The sequence below is a fragment of the Spea bombifrons genome, chromosome 1 (assembly GCF_027358695.1).
Source record: "Spea bombifrons isolate aSpeBom1 chromosome 1, aSpeBom1.2.pri, whole genome shotgun sequence".
NCBI classification, from domain to species: Eukaryota; Metazoa; Chordata; class Amphibia; order Anura; family Pelobatidae; genus Spea; species Spea bombifrons.
In genome coordinates this window covers 96,576,005-96,599,531 of record NC_071087.1, presented here as the reverse complement: position 1 = coordinate 96,599,531, position 23,527 = coordinate 96,576,005, and positions in this window count along the sequence as shown.

The following is a 23,527-nucleotide window of genomic DNA, read 5'->3' as shown; positions in this document are numbered from 1 at the left end:
CTGGGACAAGATCTTTCTGCTTATCCATAAAGGTGTCCTCTCCTCTAGGGTCCAGGAAACTGCCTTTAAGCTATTGTCCCGTTGGTACAAGGTGCCCCTGGAACTACACCATTACCTACCTCGGGTCTCTCCCCTATGTTGGAGGTGTGCGGTGGCAGAGGGTTCCTTTCTTCACCTGTGGTGGGAGTGTAGGGACATTCGGCCGTTCTGGGAGGCTGTTGCTAGGGTGATTGTTGAGGTGTCTGACCCAGATTTTGTTGCGTCGCCCCAATCCCTGTTATTTCTCCATACCCAGGTTTCCTTCGGCTCCTATAAAAGGTCTCTTACTATTCACCTGATTCAGGCTGCGAAGTCTGTAATCCCCAGGTTTTGGAAGAGGCCGGGTTCCCCTCCTATCGATGCCTGGATCTCCAGGGTTAATTTCATCTATCAGATGGAGGAGCTGGTAGCGGCTTCGCAGGGGAGAGAGTATAAACACTGCCTCAAATGGTACCCTTGGATATCCTTTATGTCCTCGCTACGTCCCATGGCCATTGGCCTTGTGTAGCCTCCACGAATGCTCCGGTCCTTCTTGCTTTTCGACCTTTGTTATCCTTGCCTGGCTAGGCTATATGATGATAGACTTCTCTCTGCAGTTTTTATGGGTGGTGAGACTCAGGGTCTCTTTTTGTTCATTGTTATGTGTTGGATGTTCCATACATTGTAACGGTTTCTATTGTCGCTCCTTATTCTCCTGATTTTCTCCTGTGCCTTTCGTATACTATCGGTCCATGCGTGACTCTGGTATGCGTTGCTCGAGCGATCCTTCAACGCTTTTGTATTAGCACCCTGTGTATGTAACTGTGGATCGTCCACGCTGTGTTACTTTACACTTATCTTGTATATCTTTGCACAATGTAATATGAGTCTGTTTTCTCTTTGTGTTTTATTGTTGTGCATGTTTCAATAAACGGAGAATTGACAAAAAAAAAGGCATTTCATAGAACACTCTGCCTCCAGAAATGCCTTAGGCCCCCATTTAACAGTCCCTCCCCCTCCCTCCTCCAAACTTACCCGTGCTTCTGACTCCCCTGTCATGTAGCCGGGGCAGCGTGTAGATGTCTACGTGATTCGCGTAGAGAACTTACGCTGCAGCCGGAAGGAGGTGTGGCTAGCAGCGGGGGTTGTCTGCGTCCATCGCGCAGACCTTCTTCGACTGTCAGAGAGAATTCTCCGCACCGGTGCCAGGGGATCTGGATCTTAGTCGTCTCATAGTCAGATGCTCTGAAAAAAACCTCGTCTTATAATCGAGCAAATATAGTATATATATATATATATATATATATATATATATATATATATATATATATATAATGTCACCCACCCCATAACTAACAGGGGGGGTGACCAGCTACCCCTACCTATCACCCTAATGCACCCACGCCCTTGTGCATTGCCCCAGCGAGCCCCACATTGTATATTTATCCCACTACCCAGCCCCCCTTTAGTATTGATTTATGTGATGCCCCCCTTAGCACTCTCTCATGAATTAATGCCCCCCCTTAGCACCCATAATTCACTCACAGGATCTGCCCAACACCCAGAATTGAAGCATAGGACTTCCCACCTTTGCCCCCAAACAACCTGCCTGTGGTATCCTCAAACAGCCTCCCTGTGCAATGATTTCCCCCCACTTATACATCCATGCAATCATACATGTATTCATTCATTCATTATTCACAAACATCCATTCACTCATTCATATATTCACTACCTCATTTACAGATACTAATCATTTACTCATTCATTCACTCATTGACAGATGCTCATCCGTTCCCTCAGTCACGCATACTCATTCATACCACCTCCCCACCCCCTTACCTGAACTGCAGAATTCTGCAGGAGCCGCTGCATCCCTCTGCGTTCTTCTCTTGTACCCCCGGGAAAGCAGGAACAGAGTCATGTGATGTGATGTAAAGTCACGTGACTCCGCTGGTTTCCTGCTTGTCCTGGGTGGAACAAGAGGTGAACAGCAAGCAACGCACAGGTAAGTGGCAGGTCCTCTGTGTAATTTCTTGTGCGTAGCCCAAATCAATGTTCAGTGTTTTTATTAATGTTTCAGAGAAGATAAAGACCAATTTCATTTCCTTTTTAAGGTATGGTGCTTTTACCTCCTTTTTCTTTAGTTGCTGTTTATTGTTTTGCCTTTTTTTATTTACCCTTGTACTCACTCAAGAATCAAATTTCTATGAACACAAAGTTGTGTTCATGTAGTCATACAATCTTAATTTCATTTAGTTCATAAGTCATCAGAGCCATTGTTAACATTGTAACATTGGGGCAGCGCAGTTGCCCTTAGACAGTTCTAAGTTTTAGTATAAACTACTTAGAGTCTCTAGAATCATCTTTTTTTCACATCCAACTTTCTGCAGTGTATGCTCAGTTTGTACATTATTCCAGTGCCACAGGGTTGAGTGAAAGCTGACCATTTTAGCAATCTCCAAAGTTCCCACTTTTATTATAACTCACAGTTCTGTAGTATATTCTATAGGCATCAATTTATTTATTATTATTATTATACTTTATTTATAAAGCGCCAACAGATTCCACAGCGCTGTACAAGGTACATTTTTTTACAGATAACGACAAGTACAAAATGACAAGCAATTGACATACAGATACAAGAGGAACGGAGGGCCCTGTTACCGCAGGAACTTACATTCACGGTATGTTTGGTATATCACTCACAACTTGCAGAATTCTTCTCTTTAATTTCTTGATGCTATATAGTGGACACCAAACACTCCCATCTCCGCAAGAAAATTCAATCAGGCAGTGCTCCGGCCATCAAGTAGTCTGACAGCAATTTTTCACCGGGGATAGTCAGATCCTCAAATATTGACCGGGATCCTCTCCTGCGCCCACATCCTCTGGTCTCTCTGTTCTACTTCCAATTCTCAACCACTCAGCATCTGACACAACTGCAGTCACTTTCCCAAGCGTCACAGTATTTCTCTACCTTAGCCCCGCCTTTGACGTCCTAAAGCACATTCAGATTTCATGGGATGTAAAACCTCCTTTGATAGTACAGAAATCAGTGTGAAACAGTTAACTATTTCTAGTTTCCATATTAATAAATTTAGAATGTTAAACTGATCCATTTAACAAGCAATGGTCCATCATTCCTCATGGGAATGTGACTTAAGATATATATATATATATATATATATATATATATATATATATATATATATATATATATATATATATAATTTAATAGTTATAGTATTTTTCCTCATCACTTTTCCGCTTCTTTGATGAGAAAGTAGCTGAAGTATTTTTGCACAGTTTTGTTACATTAAGTATAATCTGTTATTCTGAAGATGTTATTCATGTGATCAATAATTACCCTCGGGAATGTCTTGATTAATGACTGAAATGATGAAAAATAATTCTTTTTCAGTTTAAATACGTTTTAGGATTATTTTAATAGCGCTCACATCCAACCAGTTCACATTGAAGAAATGATGTCAAAATCTGTCAAAATCTGTATCATAGAATGTACCTTATTTTTGATCTATCAAAATATGTCTGGGGTACTTTTAGTCAATTGCAATTATTGCACTGCATGTTCCCAGTATGGTGCTATCACACACACTGTTAACCTTTGGGTATAATATTGTCATCTTTTCTCTTTTATATGGCACTTATACACAAAAATAAAATAATGTAACACTCACTTGTATAGTTTTCTTCAAAAATGTGTTCTTTATTAAATATGCTTATTATAATCGTTTTTAAACGAGATGTTTTAGCAAAGCTATCATTATGTTATAAGTTTTAATTCTGAACATACCAATCTTTAATGTATTATAAGTTCAAATTGCCATGCATTAGTAGAATGCATTGGGTTCTTTTTTAATATTTTATGGCATTATTATATTTACTGTGTTATTTTTAAACAGCTTGATTTAAGTATATAATTAGCGCGAACTTGGCTGTGTAGCAGGGCTCTTGAAAGATGCTGCCTAGTTAAATTTAATCAAGTAGATCACAAAGTTTGCTGTAAGGTTTTCAACCATTTTTTTGGCCCCTGGGAATTAGCATAGCTTAATGGACAGGGCACATGTTTGAGTAGTGTGTGCTTGGTTGTCGGTATGTTGGGGGTGGGGTGCCCTAGCCAGTGCCATTTTGAAAAGCAAGCTAGCATCAATTTAGATTGTTTGTACTGATAATGCATTGTGCTTCTGAGCTGCATCGCACTACTAACGAATCTACGTAAACCGGTATTTACATGTTTATATATTTTTTTGTATTAAAATAATCTTAAATCCAAAAAACAATCTGCCACAACAAAATCCATAGGAATGCAAGTTTTTAGGCAGCAAACCAAAATATATACATATAGGAGTATTTGTATGGACCTCGTCACACCTATTTGGATGCAAGATAACATACATTAAATATCAAGCTTATTTGCACAAGGCCTTTGCTAGATTTCTGAGTGTATGGATAAGTTACCTTGTGACATACCCTATATGAACAAAAGTATTGGGACACCTGACCATTACACCAACCAAAACAGACTTTTATGGCATCACATTCTAAATACATAGACATTGATTTGTAGTTGGTTCCTCCCCTTTCTATAATAGCCTCCATTCTTCTGAGAATGCTTTTCACAAAATGTTGAAGTGTTTCCATAGGATTTTTTATCCATTCATCCAGCAGAGCATTTTTGAGGTCAGGCACTGATGTTGGATGAGAAGGTCTGGCTCGCAATCTTTGTTCAGATCTATCTCAAAAGCATTCTATAGGGTTGAAGTCAGGCCTCTGTGCTGGCCAGTCAAGTTCTTCCACACTAAACCCATCAGTATTGTCCCCTTTAGCATACCCAGGGGCGTACCTAGAGTATTTGGCACATGGGGCGGATCCTGTATGTGGCACCCCCCCCACACACACACTTTAAAACTTCATAGCTTCTACCGTTATATACCGGCGCAGACACTGAAGGTGGTACAGCATAACACTTACTATTATCATTATATACTGAGGCAGAAATTGACGGTGGTACAGCATAACACCTATCACTATATACTGTGGCAGACATTGACGGTTGTACAGCATAACACCTACCACTATATACCGAGGCAGACAATGACGGTGGTACAACATAACACCTATCACTATATACTGAGGCACACATTGACGGTGGTACAGCATAACACCTATCACTATATACTGAGGCAGACATTGACGGTTGTACAGCATAATCCCTATCACTATACATTGAGCCAGACATTGACAATAGTGCAGCATAACTCCTATCACTATATACTAAGCCAAACATTGATGTGGTGTAGGCCTACCACTTCATTAGTAGTAGGGATGCACCAAAACGAATTCTGGACTAAAACCGAAAATGCAGCATTTACCTGGCTGAAACAGAATATGACCCCCCCACACCATAAAAAAAAAAATCTAACACTTTTATTTAAAGTAAGTAACACACCAAAATAGGACAAAACAATTAAATAACAATATTAATATATAGATATGATTGTTAACAGCAATCACATTCCTATCATGCCCAGGCATACCCAGATTCCAGGATGTACCCGCAGACTTGACATGATAGGAGTATGATTGCCCTATCTACCCCTTCTCACTCCCTTTTGTCCTACCTACCCCTTCTCACTCCCTTCTCCCTATCTACCCCCTATCCCCCCCGTCTCACTCCCTTCTCCCTATCTACCCCCTCCTAACTATCTACCCTCTCCCCCTTTGAAGTTCACTTACCTTTCAGGAGTCCTGCGGTGGGGGTGCAAGGCCTCTGTCTCCCAGCTCTGCCACTGTATGGAACAGTATAGAGTGATGGGAGTTATGATGTACTAAAGCATAATTATAAAATGAAAAATACATTGGAAATGGTACAGCATAACACCAATCACTCTCACACATTTACCAATCCGCACATATACCAATCCACACACACACCAATCCACACACACACCAATCCACACACACAGCAATCCACACATACCAATCCGCATATATACCAATCCACATATATACCAATCCACATATATACCAATCCACACATACACTAATCCACACATATACCAATCCACACATATACCAATCCACACACATACCAATCCACACACATACCAATCCACACACATACCAATCCACACATACACAAATCCAGACATATACCAATCCAGACATATACCAATTCAGACATATACCAATTCAGACATATACCAATTCAGACATATACCAATTCAGACATATACCAATCCAGACATATACTAATCCATACATACCAATCCACACATACCAATCCACACATATACTAATCCACACATACCAATCCACACATATACTAATCCACACATACCAATCCACACATACCAATCCACACGTATACCAATCCACACATATACCAATCCACACATATACCAATCCACTCTCACTCACTGAATGCTTTCCTACCTTTCCTCTTTTCTCCTTACAGCTTCTTTTCCTCCTCTTCGCTCCTCTTCTTCAGTTCTTCTGTCTTCTTCCGGGTTCAGTGGGCGCGGCTTCAGTGTTGTGCGCCGGGATCTGACAACAAACCCCGGCGCACGGCAGCTGTTGCCGCGCGGATCGCAAGGGAGCGATATCGGAGGTCTTTAACAGACCTCCGGCTCCCTTGAGTGATTTTAAGCCGGGTTCAAGGGTTGAACCCGGCTAAAAATCACTCAAGGGAGCCGGAGGTCTGTTAAAGACCTCCGATACCGCTCCCTTGCGAGCCTGCTCCTCCAGCGGCGGACATTACTGTCCGTCTCTGGAGGGGTGCCGGCAAGTTGGCACCCCCCTGATGAGCGGCACCCGGTGCGGAACGCCCCCCCCCCCGCCCCCCGCTAGGTACGCTACTGAGCATACCAATACATTTTGGACAATGCCATGCTTCCAACTTTTTGGGAACAGTTTGTGGAAGGCCTTTTTCTATTCCAGCATGACTGACTGTACTACCGCAGTGCATAAGGCAAGGTCTATATTGTTTGGTGGAGGATTTGCACTTTGTATTAGCCAGCAGACCTTTAAGGATATGTACTTGGCCATGAAAAGTCTAAACCCCATTTCGAAGTGAAGTAATTTTTTTGACATGCTTTCACATCTTAAGGTTCGGTAGAAAGATTAGTTTCCTAGCCGTTTTCTACAAAAAGCTGTTCCTTGGCATTGCACTGTTAATTTCCTTTTAAATTGGAGCCAGGAATGTAACAATTTGGCACCTGGAACGGATCCTGTAAGTGGCGCCTCCCGACACACTTTAAAATGTAAAGATACCTACAAAAAAAATTAATGTTGGCAAGAGTATTCATTACACCTATTTCAAACCATTTCAAAAAATAAATGAATAACTTAAAAAATAACTTAAAAAACATTGACAGGGGTACAGCATAACAGCTATCACTATATACTGAGGCAAACGCTGATGGTGGCACAGCATAACCCCTCTCACTTTACATTAAGCCAGGCATTGACAATAATACAGCATAACCCCTATCACTATATACTTAGTCAAACATAGACGTGGTGTAGGCTCTATGTTCCATGTTCATTTGTTCAGCAGCAGCGTGCATGCTGCAGAGCTGCCGTTGCTCTGCAGCATGACTTATTATGTTTTTGGACTGTTGCAATAGAAAATATTTGAATACTTGACGGCAATTGACGCCAGGCATGTCGCAGAAATGCATCCCGTTAAAGACAATTGGCGTGGCACGTTATGGAGGTCCAAGACCTCGATTTTTGATTCACAGCTAAGGTCGGTGGCCATCTTAAACTATGGGACTCAACCTCTGTGGGCCGTGGCTGCCTAGGTTAACACTGGGCCTTCCCTAGGGACAACCAGATCTGCATTTTAAATCTGTACCCTAACACCTATACCTGTCCTTCCCTTTTTCCTGTGTTTGTCAATTTCCCCTTCCTGGGTAAAGTGTTTATATAAGCTATGCCTAGTCCCAATAATGTGTGTTCTCCTGCATCCTGACTGGTGTGTCCTGTTGTTGTTCTTTGGGAACTGGAGAAGCTACCCATCTTGTAGCCGCCTTTCAATATGAGGGAGATGGCAGGGACTACCAGGGACATCCCGGTAGACCCCTGGTTCCTATTACAATATATTGTATTAAACATGTAGCCACATTAGTAGCTAGTGCCCTATAACACATATTCAGGAATGCAGTGACTGAGATTTTCAAGAACAATTCTATGAATGTGTGAAATACAGAACATTTTATATAACACCTTACTCCCTTACAATCAAATTCACTTTACAATGTTACAAACCAATCAGGCTTGTGGCCAATACAGCTAGAAATAACAATTTTATATGGCATAAAATGAGCATCTGTGCTACATTTTGCCAACAGAGTAATTCATTTTGTATCCCCATCAGAGGTTGTCATTGATAGCCGACATGACATTAAATACTGATGTTATTTGTTAAAGTTTGTTCTATTAAAAGAAAAGTAAGTCCAGCTGACACATTTTTTCCCATAGATCTTAAGAAAGAATCTTTGAGTATGGTAAGATGACAAGATTTTTTTTATCATGGAATGCAGATATTTTTTATACATCTATATACTAAGCTTAAACAAACTTGTCAATATTCTGCCCTGATAGACAAATAAGTTTGCACACCTTATGTCGCTGCATTACTAAAAATGTTGCATAGCAAGTAGCGTGAGTACTTTTATGTTTCATGATTTTTTTTAAAGTCTGTTTATCTCTGTGTGGTAAAAAACATGAGTTGTCAGTTCAGTTAGGATCACATAAATCACATAAACTTGCATGACAGTACTCGCAAAGCAACTTGCGTATTCACTAGACTTGTGCATTCGTATTCAGGCGAACATGAAAACGAACACGAAGGGTGCGTTTTCATTGTTCAGCCCGAATACCAAAGAAATGAACATGGCGGCGGCAAAACGTACATGAAGAGGAAGACACACAACATGAAGAATCTTCGTTTTCATCTTTGTTAATCTACTAATCTCCCTGGTCCATTCCCCATCTAGCCTACCTTATCTGCACAGCATCGCAGGGGTTAACAGGAGCGGAAATCCGTAGGTTCAGGCGAGGTCTCCATTGGACGTCTGGATGGGCTGCCTCTGGCATCAACCAATTGGAGTGGGGAGACCAATGGTTTCCACAGGCCTAGTTTTGGCGTCAGGAATTAAAGCTCCATACGAGCGATTCCCTAACTCCTGGAGCAGGCCCAGACAGAGTTTCGCCGTCATGAGGTAAAGGTCCGTACGAGCGAGATTGGTCTCCTCCGGCCGAGTTTCACCACCAGGATTTTAAAAATTGTGTACGAGTGACTTTATTGGTCACCAGCAGGGGGGTCGTCTGCCATCAACCAATAAAGTGGAGGTGCACTTTATTGGGTGATTGCAGCGGAGGCCCCTGTCGGCGACTAATAGAGTTGCTCGTATGGACCTTTAAAATCCTGGTGCCAAAGCTGCTGCGTATCGTTAACCCCTGTATTAACCCCTTCTAAAAAAAATAAAATAAAAAAGAATAAAAATAAACACGAATATTCGCCCGAACCGAACACAGGAACGAGTGAATATTCGTGGAATACAAAAAAAAAAGTTCCCTCACAAAGACCAACACGAAGAGCTGGCCGGTACCCAAGTCTTTTATTCACCAACATACAAACTGCTTGAAAGTAGATTCAGCTGCACGTTGTTTTTTTCCAAGTTGAAGTCAAAGTCATACAAATGATTATTTATTAATTTATGTAGTAACATCATATTCCACAGTGCTGTAAAATTGACTTATAAATCCAAAAATGTACAAAACTAAAATATTTGATTTAAAAAATAAAAAGACCACCCCCTTGAAAATCCCTATGTAACCTGTAAAAAAAACCTTAATGTAGTGTTTGTTTTTTTAAACTGGGATGAGTGACTCGCATTTCACCTAGCCTATTGTGTTAACAGGGCAACGTTGACGCTATTTTTTTAAATTCAGAGCCAACTATCCTACAGTTGAATGTGGTTTTTTTAAAGTAAAAATTTAATTTCCAAGTGGTACAATTGCAAATTACACATTTAGCTCGACGTGTGAGTTCACAGACAACCCAAGGTGTGATGGCAGCTCAGGGGATTGATGTGCCCTCAAAGGGCTTTATCATCCCACTAAAATGCCATCACCTCCCTGTGGGCCCTTCCATTTACCCCTAGCCTTTAGGAAAGATGGGGATGGCATCTCAAGGTGCGTGGACAGCTGTCAAGGGGGTGTCAGAGATAAAATTACCTTTACGTGTGAAAGAATGTGTTTAGGCCTTAAAGGCCCTTTGAGGACCACACTATGAACCCCCTCTATTGAGGACAATTTACCCCAAGAATTCAGCTCTTAGTTCCTTTACGTAAATTGTAGGCTAAAACATTAGCCAAGCAAATCTACTGTTTTTCTCCTGTACGTTTTAGGCTGAACATTCACATTTATAATAGTTGGTGAATTCATATTTGGTAAAACATTTGAGAATACCTATTTTGTGTAAAAAAAATGTAATATGCTTTCAATGAGCCTTTGTACTTCCTAGTTTTAGTTCTTGTTCACAGTGAGAGTAAATATATTTACTTTTATATTTTTCAGATTGAGTTTCTATTTCTATATTTGTTTATATACTTAAGATTATTTAAGAAATACTGTTGTATTTTTCAAATACTGCATATATTATTTAATACATATTAAATAAGAATTCTATTTTATGATGTTGTGTAAAAACCACAAATAATATTTTTTTTACACTGTTTAAAATAGTTTTCTTATTACAACAAATATAGAAAAAATTGATCTGTGGGGGTAACTGCAAGAGAGGAGAGAGGATGTCACCAGAAGCGAAGTGTTCACCTTAGGGCAAAATGGCGGTGCTTTTGGTGACTTTCTCTCCAGGTAGCGGTATTCTCAATTAAAGAGGGTTTTCAGACATATATGAAGACAGACAGGGGCATAATATAAAATATATCAGCGGTTTAATATAAAAAAATAACATCCATCTTACATTTAAGAAAATGGAGTCCAGTGTCCACAGTCAGCGTCCTGGGGGTTAGATCTTTCCCTACAATATAGTGTATTGTCCACACTTCCTCATTTGGCTCACTCACTCCTCCTCATTTAAGAAAATGGAGTCTAGTATCCACAGTCAGCGTCTTGGGGGTTATATCTTTCACCACGATATAGCATATTATCCACACTTCCTCGTTTGGTTCACTCACTCCTCCTCCTCCATAACAGAGCGTAAAAAACTTAATGACATTACGGCACAATGCGTTTCACTATAGTAGCGTCTTCAAGGTGCCTAGAAAAGCTGTCTGTCCTCATATCTTATATAGCAATAGTCAATTAAGATGATTGATCAGTTAAGATGATTAAAGATAATACCCTTACGCAATTAACAATGGGTGGATGTCAATTTATACAACAATGTAACAATGACTCTGCTCTGTGACTTTACGTTGGTCTTTCGCTGGCTGAGTTGCAGTGGCGTCTCCAGCTTTCATATTTAGGGGGGGCACATGGGGGGCCAGGGACCAAAGTAGGGGGCCAATTATAAACGGTACATATACACTACATATATATATATATACATATATATATATGTATATCTTAGACGTGCAGTTTTAACTACATAATATGTACTTATCTCGTTGAAGTAAAGACCGTGATTGAAATACGATTTCAAGATAACAGCTGAACTGGCAGTTATTTTTCATTCTTTACCATTAGCCCCTGCTGCCAATATATATATTAATATTAACCCCTGCTGCGGATATATATTAATATTACCCCCTGCTGCCGATATTTATAAATATTAGACCCTGCTGCCAATATGAATATAAATACTAGACCCTGCTGCCAATATATAAAAATATTAGCCCCTGCTGCTGATATATATTAATATTAGACCCTGCTGACGAAATATATTAATATTTGTCCCTGCTGCCGATATATATCACTTGTCCCGGCATCCGATATATATTAATATTAGCCCCTGCAGCCAATATATATATATATATTAATATTAAACCCTGCTGCCAATATATAAATAAATATTAGACCCTGCTGCCAATATATAATATTAGATTTACAATATTAGGACAAAATGTAACTGCGGCACATAACAAGGAAGAACACGTTTTTACATTAATTTATTTGTACTTGTGAAAAAAATACAGATGTCAGATGTAAAAAAAAGATTCACCTATAAACGAATGTCATCAAATTGCCAGCTCAGAGAAAGACTGAATGTAGTAGCCCCATCAACTGAAAACTGTTTTATCTATTTTAATAGCCTTCAGCAGGAAAAGACAGCTCTTAGCCTCAAACGCTGGAAGCAGCACATGATTAATGGATATCCCAAACAGAGCAGGTGTGGTAACAGAGATTAAGACATTGATTAAATATTCTACGTTCAACAAGGAATATCACAAGAAGCTAGAAAACCCAGGTTACCTTAGCCTTTCTTCAGTGTTATTGGGAATGATATTGGCAAAAGGCAAGTTTATCAATGTAGTCTGAATAATTTGTTAGGAAGCGTAAGGCATTGCCAACTATTACCTTCTGGTGTTATAATATTATTATTATTATTATTATTATTATTATTACTATTGGTCTATGGGGAGTTATTGAAATATCTTTTTATAAAAATGTTACATTTTATTTTAACATTTTACCAACCCTGTGAGCTTTAGCTAACTTAACAAAATATCTCTGTTACCAGAAAGAAACACTTTGGGCCACTATAGCCAGTATTTCCAACTCTGGATATTTTTTGTGCCTGGTTGAAAAATACATTTGGATTTGTATTATTATTTCTTACAGCAAATCTGAGTTTTGTAACATTGTTCATATAACTAAAACAATGGGACTATTTATTAAAATTGATTCTGGTGCAAAGGATTAAAAGCACTCTTTTTATGGTGCTTTGATAAATGAAGATCGTCTTCATAAAGGATAACCAAAGGTGGGCCTGGGGTTATTGACGTCTAGCTGCAGTAATTTCTTTTGAGCCCCCTGTAACTAAAACATGTACATAATAACGCCCATTCACTTTAATATACACTTACACATACAGTATATACCAATACTATCTCCATTGTACACTAACCCTAGGCTCACCTCTGACACTCTATAACTCATTCTTATAACATACACAAATGCATTTGGATTTGTACAAATTTGCAATTAGAATTTGGAATCGAGGAAGAGGACGTGGCCAAATGCGCCAATTGAGGGAAATATTACGGCGACCGCATTGCACTCAGTTGGCGCTTTGGGTGACTTACTCTTACCCGATTGGATTATCAGGCAAAGGACATTACCGCAAGTACCGTCATTTTGGCGTAAGTTCCCACCCGGTTATGTCTGCGAAGATGCGGAAGCAGAAGAGGACAGAGGAAGTGTTTGGCATTGAAGGTAGGGAAACATTCTCAAATGAATTCTGTGAGAGAATGTGGGCACAGGGCAACAAATTTAGTTCCCAAATAAAAATGTCTCCCAAATTTTTGGCTGAACGGAATCATCAAGGAAATACATTTGTTGCCCGAAAATGAATCAGTAGCATACCTAGCAGGGACCGGCGGTCCGCCCTAGGTACTGCTCATCAGGGGGTGCCACCACGCCGGCACCCTCCAGAGACTGACATTAATGTCCGCCGCTAGAGAAGCAGGCTCGGTTGGGGGATCAAGGATCTCCCTCCAACTGGCTTAAAGTCAATGAAGGGAGCAGGAAGTCTGTTAATGCAGACCTCCGATCCTGCTCCCGTGCGATGCACGTGGCGACTGATGCTGTGCGTCGGAATTTGATGTCATATCCCGGAGCACAACACTGAAGCCACGTCCACCGCCTTTTCACCGCTCACTGCACCGGAAGGAGACAGAAGAAGAGCCAAGAGGAAGAATGAAGAGGAGGAGGAAAAGGAGCTGTAGCTGGAAAAGTGACAGTGACAGAGGAAAGGTAGGAAAATATTCAGTGAGAGTGGATTAGTAAGTGTGTGAGAGTGATGGGTGTTATGCTGTAGTTTATGCTGAATGTTTGTGAATGAATGTTTGTGAATGAGTGTGTGTGTAATACCATGGATGTGTTAGTGGGGGGGGGATAGTATGGCATAGGCAGGCTGTAATCACACTCCTATCATTCCCAGGTTCCAGCATGTACTGGGTACCTGGGCATGATAGGAGTGTGATAGATGTTAGCAATTATATATATATATATATATATATATATATACACACACATATATATATATATATATATATATATATATATATATATATACACACACATATATATATATATATATATATATATATATATACACACACACACACACACACACATATATATATATATATATATATATATACACACACATATATATATATATATATATATATATATATAATATTGTTGTTGATTTTTTGTCCAATTTTGGTGTGTTAACCACACTTTTATTAAGTAAGTAAGTAACACACCAAAATTGGACAGAAAAATTCAATAACAATATTAATAACAGCGATCACACTCCTATGCACAACGGTCCACAACATGTTATTTTTGACTCCAACTCCAATCGATATATTCTTATTTCCAAGTCTTTGAAGCTCTGGTATTCCGCATCACCCAGAAGCAACACCACAAGGTGCTAATACTGTATTTGCTCAAATATATTTGCGCTGAAAAATACTCCTTGTCTTATATTCAAGGCCCTCAAATAGAGGTCTGACTACAAGACTAAGATCCAGATCCCCCACAGCACTGCAGGGGACCTAGACACCAGGGAGTCTGAAGCATGGTGGACAAGTCTTGGGATGCATTGGTAAGTCGAGGGAGGGCAGAGTGGCATATAGGGGGTATAAGGCATATCTGGGGGGCAGAGTGGCATTTAGGGGGGGAGAATGGCATTTAGGGGGTACAAGGCATATCTGGGAGGGCAAGCGGCATATAGGGTGGTATAATGCATATCTGGGGGGAAGAGTGCCAAGTCTGGGGGCAAGTGTGCATAACTGGGGCAGATGTGCATAACTAGGGGGCAGGTTGGGAAATAAAAGGAAATAAAAACAAGAAATGCATTTTTCTCAATTATAGTTTTTATTAAATATAAAAAATAGTGAATGTGAATTAATATATACTAGTAAAACGTTTTCTATAGGGTGGTCTTATATTCAGGCTTATTCTTTTTTTCCTAAATTAATTTTCAAATTTTGAGGGGTGTCATCTTATAATCAGGGTCGTCTTATAATCAAGCAAATACGGTATATTGTCAAACCATGTTGTTTGAAGTCTAGTGAAATATTTCTATACAGAATTAAGTTTGTATTAGTTATTTAAAAAATAATAATAATGCGATTGTATTAGCTAGTTTAATGAATACTTTTTTAATGAATTTTATACATTTATGAATTTTACACTAGCATATTTATTTACACATTCATTGAACTGTTTTGGTACTAATGTATGACAGTAAAAACTGTAAAACAGAACTGCAAAATTCTTGCTTTAAACGTGTTTTATGTCATATTTTTTGAGGAACTTCAGCCTGGGACACTTGACAATGTTATTATTAATATAGTCAAAAAAGCTTTAGAAGAGGGTGAATTGCTTTCAGGAAATATGCCTTGCTGTCTGAAGTGTTGCATTGGCATGATAAGTTGGTATTGAGGCTTTTCATGACATAAATGCACAAGAGATAAATGATATTTCTTAAAGTACAAAGTGACAAAAGAACAAGATGATACTCTACATGCTCAATGAACAGAATATAATAAACTCTGGTTAACCTGCTCATACAACATCTTTGTGCATGTGTCTCCTGAGAAATAATAAAGAGAATTAATCTGAATCAAATTACTATAATTAAGTGCATGTATAAATGTACAGCTGGTTTGTTTGTTTGTTTTTTTTTTAATATGAAAACACGAGACTACCAGAAAACTAATAATTACATATGCAATGTTTTATGTTTCAGTATTCTAATGCATTGTTAAATATATTTCTATATAACAAAAGTTATGGTGGGAAAACCCCTCAACTTAAAATTAATAAGGTAGCAAAGGCATTAATAAATGTCTACACCAATCAGACATTTCAGATGACTTGTTTTTCCCTCAGCAAAAAATTGCTGACACACCTGCAAGGGAGAAACAAAGAAAAGAGAGGAGGAGGTTTATCTGAACGTGTCTGAAGTCAGTGAAGCTTTCACATGATTCCTGGTAGCACTGAGCCCAGGCTGGTGCATAATTTCACTCCCTCGAGTCCCTGCTGCTCAGTCCAGAGTACTAGTATCCAGGTACCCAAGAGTACCCAAGTAGCCCAGGGGCATAGTCTCTATTAGACGTGTGCATTGCAAATTTACTGAATTTTGGTAAATTCACAGATTCAGAAACCCCAAAAAGCATACTAGACTCCCCCAAGAACTGGACAGTAGGATTTGTGAATCCACATTCACTCACACTCTCACTCACTCTCTCACATTCTCATTCTTGTTCACTCTCTCTCACGCTCTCTAAATGTTTCCCTACTTTCTCTCCCCACCATTTCCAATTCTGCTGACTACTTGCACATCTTCTTTCACATCTTCTTCTGCATCTTCTGTCTTCTCCCTTCACATCTCTCTTCTCTATCTTCAATCTTTAATCCTTAATCTGGTATCTTTTTTTTCGGCAACATCTACCAAAATGTCAGCGCTAATGAAGAAGTGCAGAAGATGCAGAAGCGAAAGTGATTGGCAGATAAGGTAGGGAAACATTTAGAGAGCGTGAGAGAAAGAGTGACTGAGAGTGTGAGAGAGTGAGTGACAGTGTGAGAGAGTGACAGTAAATGAGAGTGAATCTGGCCACCAGCCAACTAATCTCGTCCCCAAATTAAAAATGTACCCAGATTTTTGGCTGAATCGAATGAGCAGGGAACAGAATTTGTTGCCTGAAAATGAATGGGACAAAAAGGAACCAAAAAATGTGTCCAAATTCATTTTGGCCAATTTGCACACGTCTAGTCTCTATGCAGCGGTGCACATCAGGGCTCTTCCTACCTTGCCCCATCATGCTGCTGGTATAAGACCTCTCTTCTCCTGCAGCAGTCATAGCACCTTAAGTTTTGATTAACACAATTACTTAAAATGCAATAACTAAAAGTAGAGATCAGTTTCTGCGTGTTTATTTGCAGTATATTTTCCACTGGGATAAAACCTGAACGACATATCAATAGAATCTTTATTTCTGGCAATTAGAATCTAAACAGAGAAAACAAATAAAAGGGAGGCTTGCACGGTACTTGTTGGAAATGGTTACATGAATACGGTGTCAGGGATCCACTGTAAGGAATGGAAGCAGAGAGGAAGTAAAGGAGAGATAAGGAAGAAGGAAGAGAAAGGGGTGGAAGGAAGGAAGGTAGAAAAAGGAAAGAAACAGAAAGAGAGAAGAAGGAAAGAAGTAAAGGAAGGAAAGTAGGGAAAGTAAAAGGGAGGAAGAAGGACAAAGGAAAGTAATGAAGGATATAGAGCCGAGAGAGGCAGTGTTAATAATAAATATAATATTTAAAGCTCTTAAGTTAGAATGGTTGACTCATAGAGCAGTTTCAACATAAGGCAAACAGCCAATGTTCTTTTATTTGACTATAAAACTGCATTTCTGTAACATTTGGTTGAGCGAGATTCATAATAATTATAATATTATGTGTTAATTAAAAAATGTACTAAAATGCACCCATTGTGATGTAAAGCAAATTTCCTCATAGAGTTCTTGTTGGCATATTAAAATGTTCATTGCCATCATTTAAAATGCTTTTACTTGTGATATTAAAATAAAACATGTTTTGTAAGAAGAAATTCTAACATAAGGTTGGTATTAGTTGAGTACTATGAGATGGAAGTTCAGCACAACTTGAAAAGGGACTGTAAGTGGATAATGCAAGGTAGATCAGGTCTGATCAGAGATCTATATTGCCCTCATCTCCTTCCTAACCAGTATGTTATATGTCTGTCATGATTATCATTAATTAAATAAAATTTAATAATAATCATTTTCTACTTCTCTGGGAAATGTGATATACTATATGGCAGCGCTTTTATTCCTCCATATTCTCTTACCTCAAGTTATCAATCAGGCAGGGCCGGCCCAAGGCAAAATGCCGCCTGGGGCGAATTTTAAAATGCCGCCCTCCCCCTCCCTTATCTACCCTTCCTCTCCCTCCGTCCCTGCCGCCCTCCCCTGCCCCATTATCTACCCTTCCCCCCCCGTACTTACCTTTCAGCAGTCCTGCGGCGAGACTCCCTGTTCGGTCTCGGTGCCGGCTTGTAATGCTGAGCGCCGGAGAGGAGAGAGAGAGAGGGGCGCCGAGCGGGTACTGACCACTCGGCGCCCCTTTCTCTCTCTTTCGCTTTAAAAAAAAAAAGAAAAAAAAGGGGGCCGTCTGGAGCGGTTGCCCCACTCGGCTCCATTGTCGGGCCGGCCCTGCAATCAGGAACTTTAAACATCTGCAACACAACAGGCTGGCTGCCACCCCTCAAGGTCCACCCCAGTTTGTGCATGAGGTTACCACCTTTTCCTAAACAAATGAGGCAAAGGGACCACTCAGTGTTGCATGTACTGGTACTGTGTGCCTGGAGCTCCGTTCTTGTAATTCCTTAAAAAACATTCATAGATGGATAAAACCCCATAGATGAGCTATTTGACGTAGTTGAAATAAATAAACCTGTTTTAATAGAGGGATTTTCTGTTCTGTTAAAATGGTTATGCCCCATATCCCTCTTTTTTCCACTCCATAAAAAGCTTTAACACTATACATATTAGACTTCTGCATTCATATTTGGGAGAACATGAAAACAAACGTCAATGTTGTGTTTTCGTTGTTGAAACCGAATACTGAATAAACAGTAAACATCATAAACATATGGCGGCGGATAAAAGGAAACGAAGATGCACAACACGAAGAATCTTTGTTTCTTCATGTTCGTCTTGGTTTCTGCTTCACACCCACCATTTCTTGAAAGAGGAGCAGGGACACTGATTGAGTGAGCTGATTTTTAATCAGCTCCCTCCTGCGACATCATGCTTTGTATAATGCCTATCAAATTTAAAATTAGATAATAATAAAAGATCTTTAACCAAACCGGTGCACTACTACTATCCTTAACCTTACATTAACCCTATTACTCTGTCGGAACTCATTTTGAGTTTTTGACCCACTGTAAAATTGGTCTCAAATTCCCTATTCAACTTCTTCTATGCTTTAATTGATTTCATCAACGAACACGGGAGTGAACGAATATTCGTAGAATACAAAGATTTTTTCCTTTAAGACGAACACAATGATTTTGCTGGCACCAAAGTCTAATACACATGTTTAAGCTGACGGTTTATTAAGATACAATTTAATTGCTGTGTATCTGCCTAATTTATATGTGTAAAATATATGTTCTTATCTCAGTCAAACATATCTAACAAAGCTTCATCTTAGAGATAATTTTGTTTTTTTTGTTTTTTACACTCACTCACTCTCTTTCACACTCTCACTCACTCTCTCACACCCTCTCACTCACTCTTACTCATGTTCTCTCACACACACTCTTACACTTTCTCACTTTTACTCACTCTCTTCACACGCTCTCCCTGTCTCCTTTCCTGCAGGCCCACTTCTTCTCTTGCCTGTTTTTTGTTGTCTTCTTTATTTGGATAGCCTCTCCTTTTTTACTCTAATAGAGGGGAGGAAAGTTCCATGGAGGCTTCGCCCCTTTTGAGGAAGCACTCCAGGAAGCCTGGTCAACTGACCTGATAGAAGGGAGAAGTGGATGAAGAAAGAAGCCAGAAGAACAAAAGGAGGCAGGAGAAGACGTGGAGCTCTGGGAAAGGAGAAAAGGATGCAGACATTTTTTGGCAGAGAAGGTAGAGAGGCTCAGCCAGCACAGACTTTACCCATTGTGCTTTGCTCCCTGACTCATGCACTGCTGCTATTCAGCAGCCCAGTTCTGTATCTGCATATCAATTTGCATAATTCGTCCTCTCCACAACCCCCCTCCGGCTGCTTGGGACGTAGCTGGCTTAAAACTTCCTACTGCATAAACATTTATTTAGGGTAGTGGAGGCTGACATCTTATCTGCCATCTTACCTGCTCTAGGTATGTGCAAGATTTCTGCTGAAGAAGAAAGCCATGCGTTTACTCCGAATGTTAAATCTGTCACAGGCTGAACAATTGTATCTGTAGCAATCAAATTTTTAAATTAAAGTCTGACCTCCTTCCTTTGGGCAGCAATTGGTAAATGGAGCAATCAGCCTACTAAAGCTGTTTACTATAATGGTAACTGATGCTATGGGGATGTTAAAGTTCTAGCAGGCTGGCATGTTGGAAAAAAGCCTGCTATTATGCATGATTAAGGGATCATAATGTCACAAGAGCTACTACCCAAAAGTAACCCCCCTACCTCCATTTAAGAAAAAATGTACAAGAATAATGGAAAATAAAAAAAATAATTTCTTTTTTTATATCTTTAAACAAAAAATGTGCTAGTTCATCTGACTTCAACTTCCATAACTCTCAGTCAGAATACAGATGAGAGTGAAAGATGCTGTGGTCGTTCTGAAAATCTCATTGAATTCAAGTGTGGTACTGTGATAGGATGCCACATTTGAAATAAGTCAGTTTGTGAAATTTCATCCTTACGGTCAACTGTAAGTGGTATTGTTGGAAAATGCAAGCGTTTAGGAACAGCAGCAACTCAGCCACAAAGTGAAAGACTACATAAAGTCATAGAGAAGAAGCTTTATGGAATGGGTTTCCATGGCCAAGCATCCGCATGCAAGCCTCACATCACCAAGTTCAATGCCAAGCATTGGATTAAGTAGTGTAAAACACGCTGCAGCCAGACTCTAAAACAGTGGAGCCTTGTTCTGTTGAGTGATGAATCACGCTTCTCTGTTTGGCAGTCTGAATTTGGCAAGTCCCAGGAGAACGCTGCCTGACTGCATTGTGACTGACTGCAGTTTGATCACTGGGCAAAAAGTCCCACGGAAACACTCCAAAATCTTGTGGAAAGACTTCCCAGAAGAGTGAAAGCTATTATGACAGCAAAGGGGGAACTTATTACATATTAATGTCAATGTATTTAGAATGCAATGTCATAAAAGTCCCTAAACCAGATAACAATAAATACCATATTTGCTCAATTATAATAAGAGGTTTTTCTCAGAGCAAATGCTCTGAAAAAAAACCAATGTCTTATATTCAAGGTAATCTTCTAATCAGACCTCAAACAGAGGTCTGACTGCAAGACTAAGATCCAGATCCCCCGCAGCGCTGCAGGGGACCCGGATCCTACTCTCTGGCAGCCGGTGGACATCTGTGCGATGCACGCAGACAGCCTCCTCTGCTGCCAGCACTTCCTCTAGGGCTTCTATGACGGAGCGTTGGCATCACATGACCTTCCGGTGCTTATTCATAGAAGACCTGGCAGTGGAGGTTGTCTGCTATATATGTCTCAAGTTAACGTGTAAGCTGTTTCAAAGCTTGTCACCTACAAAACTACAAAAATTTCCTACAGAGAAAAAAGTGTTTTGCACCCAAAGGGTTAAAGAAGACTTTTTGAATTGTTTCGACAGTAAAAGAACAATGCCTAATGTCATTTATAATGCATCCTCACCATATTTTTGAGAAAAAAGCCAAACAAAAAACATCAAATATGATTCATGCCACCATTGTTCCTTTACCATACATCTGATTCTCCTGAGGTTAATCTTACATTTTTCAAAGCTTTTTTCTTAGACAGACATATCCTCTTCAAAGCTTAATGGAAAAACACAATGCATGCATTTTGTATTGTATTAAGTATTGCTAATACATAGAATGCAAGTATTAAGTATGAAAACAGCTTATCCTTTTCTTACCAAATTACAATTTAACAATGTGTGCTTACATTTGATATTTGTATTGAGCAAAACAAATGAAACATGGTATACAGCTATGCTGAAATTCAGCTTTCTATGCCATCAATTAAAATAATAGCGTATGGTTAGTATATGTAGGTAACATACAGCGTATGGGATGTATATGAAAGCACATACAGCATAATCTTTGAGAATGATCAGTGATATGATTAACCCCTTTCAAATCGCTGATCAGGCTGAAAGATTACAATTAATAAATAAAAGAAATAATTTCAGAACGACATTTAAAATGTACATAGATATCCAAAAAATTCTAACTATAAGCAGGTTCACCACACGCTGAACATTAAGCAGTCACTTATTGCTTCAAGAGACGCTTTACAAAATTGAAAAAGAAGGTGTAAATTACGTTGTGGTTGAAAAACAGTCTGTTTAACTGATCAAAATGCTGTCAAGAGATTGTACCATTCGTTTCAAGGATGACTGTAGAGGATGAGCTTAATGTCTTGAAGTATCTGAGACAAATGTGTCTCAAATCAATAAGCTGGAATCTAAACTTTCTGTGTTGCTGGGTTTTATAGCTTTTGTTTGCATTGTAAGGACATTTCCTGAAAGTATTTCAGAGTAATATTCCAAAACACAATATCAATTATGCTCCGGGAACTTTTCGTGAACTTTTATCCTTTTGATAGCTCTTAAGGGGTTTGAAATAAAACTAGACTTTTCACTATTGTAGGAAGTTTATATACTTCTGCTTTGCTAACTCAAAATTTTAAAGATAATATTTGTGCAAAAGGTACTAATTTACACTTATGTATTTGTATAATGATCACTAAAAAAAATGTGTAAACAATCCCCAGCAGTAGGGGCCGGACTGAATATGCAGTCCAGGTATTCTTAGGCACAAAAACTACTGATATCCCAGTATAACCAAAACATAACCATTTGCACTAAAATATTAACTAAACAAACACAACATAGAGTTATTGCCAGTCTATGTCAAACATAACGGCAGAAAGACTATCTAATAATCTCTAAGAACATGCCTTAGCCAGATACATTTTGCCTTACATTTTTTTTGAAAGGAACATTCTTAGGGATTTAGTTCATTTAAGTTAGATTTTAGTTATTTAGTAGCAGTTTTAAATGAAAGTTACTTCTTTGCCATTTACCATCTTCTTTTCTTTTGTTACTATTATGACAGTCCCAATTGTACACCATGGTACAACATTCTTAAAGAAATGCGAAGCAGCTGACTATAGCATTTCAAAGCCAAGCTGTGGCTCATTTTGCAACCTTGACTTTTTAGGCCTACAGCCTTCCACAAAAGTTGAGCAGATATAAAAACAAAGACACTAAAAACATATAATAAAAACATATAATAAAAACACAGCGTTTATTAGCCATTCTGTTGCATAGGCCAACAGTCATATCCCCTTCCTCCATTTCCTGACTGTTCAGGCCTATAACCTATATCATAATCATCCACCCCATATACACATACAAAGATTATCTTGTTGTTTAGGGTGTTGGCCACCTGCCTGGCATAGGCCAAGAGTCAAATTCCCCTTTCTTGAGTTCCTGACTGCTTAGCCCTATAGCTGAGACAATAACT